At 46.0% G+C, this 4,421-nt stretch overlaps 1 long non-coding RNA gene across 1 annotated transcript; it reads right to left on the bottom strand.

Moving 5' to 3' along the window:
- Positions 1-734: 734 nt before the first annotated feature.
- On the bottom strand, positions 735-2,433 carry LOC107305164. Its single transcript, XR_005812564.1, has 3 exons — positions 2,362-2,433; positions 1,098-1,289; positions 735-1,012 (listed from the first exon to the last, which is right to left on the bottom strand). It is a non-coding gene; the product is annotated as an uncharacterized LOC107305164 (long non-coding RNA).
- Between the last annotated feature and the right edge of the window lie 1,988 nt (positions 2,434-4,421).

Raw genomic sequence — 4,421 nt, 5'->3', positions numbered from 1 at the left:
TCCTTTCTTTCTTCTCTTTCTCTTCTCCCTCTGTCCCTCAGGCCACCTCTCTGTCCCCTCACTTTCTTTTCTTTTCCCTCATGTTACTCTCTGTCTCCTCTCTTTCTTTCCTCTCTCTCTTCTTTGTTTGATCTTTTCTGTTCACAGGCAGGGAGGCAACGGGAAGGATGCGGGAGCAGCCAGGGGAGGAGTCGCTCTCCCCTTTTATAGGCAAGGCGAGGTGAGGTGGTGGCAGCGTCCATGCTTGCCAGTGTGGTGGCGGCATGGGGTGGCAATGCTGGCAAGCTGCATGGTGGTGGCAAGGTGGTGGCAGCATGCATGCAAGCATGGTGGCAGGGTGTGGTGGCAAGGTGGCAAAGGGGGAGGTGCATGCATGCTCCCTTGTCAAGGTGCAACTAAATGTATACGATGCCCATGGAAAATATTAGTCGTATATTGAATCAATGAAATAGAGATGAATGAGGTTTATTTGTCTCTCGGAAAAATATTTAGATATGATGAATAATTAATTTTCGCCGGAATAACAGGGCCTCGGAAGATATTTAATTTGACGGTAGAAATTCGGAATAAAATATTCTAAACGGATATTAGATAGGACGAGTAAAATTCATCAGGCGATCAAGGACTCAAATAAATAATTTTCGATGACCGGAGATTTTATTTGCGTGGTTAAATTCTCCGAAAAGAATTTTAGTCGCTCGGATTTTTGGGGAGTCAGGGATGCCGAGAGAAAGAATAGATGATTTATTATTCCTCAGGAACAATTGAGCTTGGGAGTTGGTACGATAATCAGGATTTTTGAGATTGGGATTTTTGATTAACGGAATTTTTGGACTCGCGAAAATCAGAATGTTACAACAAGCTTTCTCTTTGTGCCAGACCTCAAACTTGGGGCAACTGCAGTGGACGCAGGAGCCAGGCTTGCTGGGGTAGGCACCGCATCGGTAACAGGAATCGAGTCGGCGACGTCGGTCGGCATGAAGGCAGTATCGGTCGATAGCCGGGTAGGCGGCTGTATAAAGAAACCGGGAAGGTAAAATGATGGATCGGTTGAAGGAAAAATTGCATGCCGGAAAGGAAAGAAAAGGGGTGGTCACCTGCTGCTTGGCCTCGGTGTGAGAGTCTTCATCGGCCGTGACGACGATAGCTGCGTCAAGGTCGACCGATGTAGTTTCCATGGGTATGGCCTCTGCAGTTATCTTAGTTTTCTTCTTGGTGGCTTTGCTGGTCCTCTTCTTTCTCTTCAACGTCCTCGGAGGGGAAAGGAACGCCATGGCCGAGGGCTAACGCTGAAAATGACAATCAACAGTCACACACGTAGGCCTGAGAATCAATCCTAGACCACTCCACTGCAGGACCTAATTCTTAGAAATGTTGGGCGTGCCGGTCAGTTTGATCCTGTAACTGACAAAATATAACATGGAAAACGGTTAACCCTGAAACCGCTATCGCTCAGATAGCTGACACCGTTTCAGGACCCTAGTCGATGAACTAGATGATCGACTTCACAGGAATTTCATAATAGTGTGTGTAAGTGTGCTCAATCGGCTGAACCAGCAGCGCGATAAACGCCAAACGGACTAACCAATGAATTAATCTTAAAAGATCGGACCCTACCGAGACAGTCTTAAGATTAATAAGCTGATCAGACCAATTCAGTACTTATCACGCGTAAAATTGGCAGCCAATAGGAAACTAGGTGCGGAATTAAATATAAACCGGGATGTCATACTAGTTACTAGCATAAAACAATAATAATCAACAGCATACATGCTCATACCAGGCCTAGAAGATCGAATCTAATCGAGACAGTACAGATCTAAATATAACCATGCATGAGATCAACTAATCATTGTAGCATGCGAGCAACAAGACAACAAGTCGGCGTAATCTATCAACTCACTCATTAATCCCAGTCGATCGGGCAGAGTTCTATAAGCATATCGCACCAAATATACATAGATCAGACTTAACCGAGACAGTATGCAATCCAGTATGTTATAATCATAGAAATATGAAGAATGACAAACTTAGTAAATGAATCAGCAGATTACTTAAGATAATGTTGGCTAGAACTCCAGCGATAAACCTTCACTAGCACTTGATCTAATCTGATAACACAAACCCAGCCAACCAGATTGATTGGACCAAACCGAGACAGAATCAAGTCGACTAGAATCATGCGAGCAGATCAAACAGAAGGACTTGCGAAGATTTGATCGAGAGCTACTATTACTTCAAGCTAAAACAAATTAAAGCAATAATAGAATTGAGCCCACCCATCAAGTAGGCAGGAGATCGGACTTAACCGAGACAGTCCTGTTCTAGTTGATCGACGTGTTTTGACAAACAAGAACTTACATTGTGAAGCTGACAAACCCCGTGCCGAAAGCCCAAGAAGTCAAAGGTTTTGGAGGCGATGCACCAAGTTTGATTGATCTGAAGATGATTTACAATGACCCCGGGCACACATATTTATACCCCCGGGTGTTAACTAACCCAACCGGATAAGAACCTGTTATTAACTAACTTGCAGTGTTTGGACTCTAATTAAATACAATAATCCTAAACAAACTTTAAGATAAAGCCTAATTAATCTACACGGACCCATAACTAACACAGAATATATCCCTAACCTTCAGGCCCAATCAGACTCCAATTCCTATCCGATTCAGACTCCATCGGCAGTATCCATGCCACGTCCAATCTCCTGTCCCTAGCAGATTTGCCCGTTCTCGTCTGATTCGGTCCAATCTATAACGGCAATTTGCCAAAATCTAGCGTTAACACATGCCCCCCAATTTTGGAATAATTCATTGTTCTGAAATTTCCTCTTGTGTAACTGATTTCCGCTATTGGCTCACTCTGTTGCAATGGTACAGTCTAACGACCCCCCTATTTTGGCGCACTGTGCTAACAGTTAGTTTTCCATCGCTTGCGTTATAAGCCTTCCCACTTCCAGACTTAGCCATCTTCACCATTGCGCTCTTCTTCCCCTTTGAGCTTCGGCGATCCCTACCACTGCATCCAACATTCGCATTCCATCTCCCTCGCTCGTGTTCCCTACACGAGACCGCCAGGCACATTGCTGCCATGCACCGAACAATCCCGCCGCTTCCAGACACTACTCATCACGTGGCGCCAGGCCTCCGCTAACAGCAATGGCTTCAACGAGCTCATCACCAGACACTCCGTATGAGATCCCCTAGGTAAGCTCTTGCTCTGGCCCCCTTTTCTGCTCTCCGCCGTTGGGCGCTCTGTTTTTTCAACCTAGGGTTTACTGTTCTCCCTTTGCATTCGGTCATCTTTCAATCGTTAGCTGATCACTTTTGTATTCATATCGACTTCTTTCACTTAACGTACACATGAAAGCTTTTCATTTTCTCAGATTCTCATTTCGTGCCCCAATGCCCCCTTTTTCTTAACTGGTCCAGTAGGGAATCCTGATCCCATAGAGATAATTTGTTCTGAGGTCCTCAGAATCCCCTTCAAAAATGCCCAACTCAACACCTCAGACTGGACCCAATAATTTAGGTCATTTCCAACTTCTCTATCAAGATGGAGGAACTGGCTTAATAGGGTGTACAAAGCCAATGGAACCCAATGGTAAGAAATGGAGATAAGACACTACATCGGCCTCTCTTTATCGGAAATGGAGAAAGACGAGGCTCTCTTAGCCGGTGCTTCCTACTTTTGGTCCGATGCGCTCAACGCATTCCTCTTTGGGCACGGGCCGATGACCCCCACACTAATGGACGTGGTGATGATCACTGGCTTCAATATTACCGCTACCACTAACCCCTACAAACTCAGGAACACCTTCCAACATCGGCTGCAAACGAAGGGAGCTGGTGGGTGGACCAAATATATAGACAGCCATCGGAAGTCAGATGGCCCGGTCGATCACCGAGAGCACAGCACTTTCCTTAACCTGTGGCTCAAAAGATCCGTATTGTGTGGGCAGACCCTTGGACCTGCCATCAACATGGAATACATAGCCGATGGCAATGTCCGCCCCTTAGGCCGATTTTCACCGGGTGCGGTATACCAGATGCTGCACCAAGTAAGCTATCAGCTGTCCAACCCGTAGGGCATATAGCAGGTCCCTGGTGGTTTCCTCGACACTAGCTGTGGTTGTATTTCTCAAAAGTCTTAGAACTATCAGCTTTCACCAAATGCAGCTTCCCATCGGACTACAAAGAATCAGAGCCACCTATCACCCAAAGATGTATGTCATTCGGAGAAGCTCTCTCTTCCTTCCCAAGCCACCGAATGTATCTCATCCGACTGGCCCACATCTTTGGCATCCGTTACCTGGGCCCAGACCGGAATGCCTATACTTGGTTCGCCTATAATGGCTCCGGCGAGTTTGAGATCCCTAGCACTCTGGTTCTTGGATAAGTCTTCTCAGATAAATGCTC

The sequence above is a fragment of the Oryza brachyantha genome, chromosome 10, assembly GCF_000231095.2.
Source record: "Oryza brachyantha chromosome 10, ObraRS2, whole genome shotgun sequence".
Classification (NCBI taxonomy): Eukaryota; Viridiplantae; Streptophyta; class Magnoliopsida; order Poales; family Poaceae; genus Oryza; species Oryza brachyantha.
Note: the sequence above shows the minus strand (reverse complement) of the source record. Positions and strands in the feature narration are given on the sequence as shown.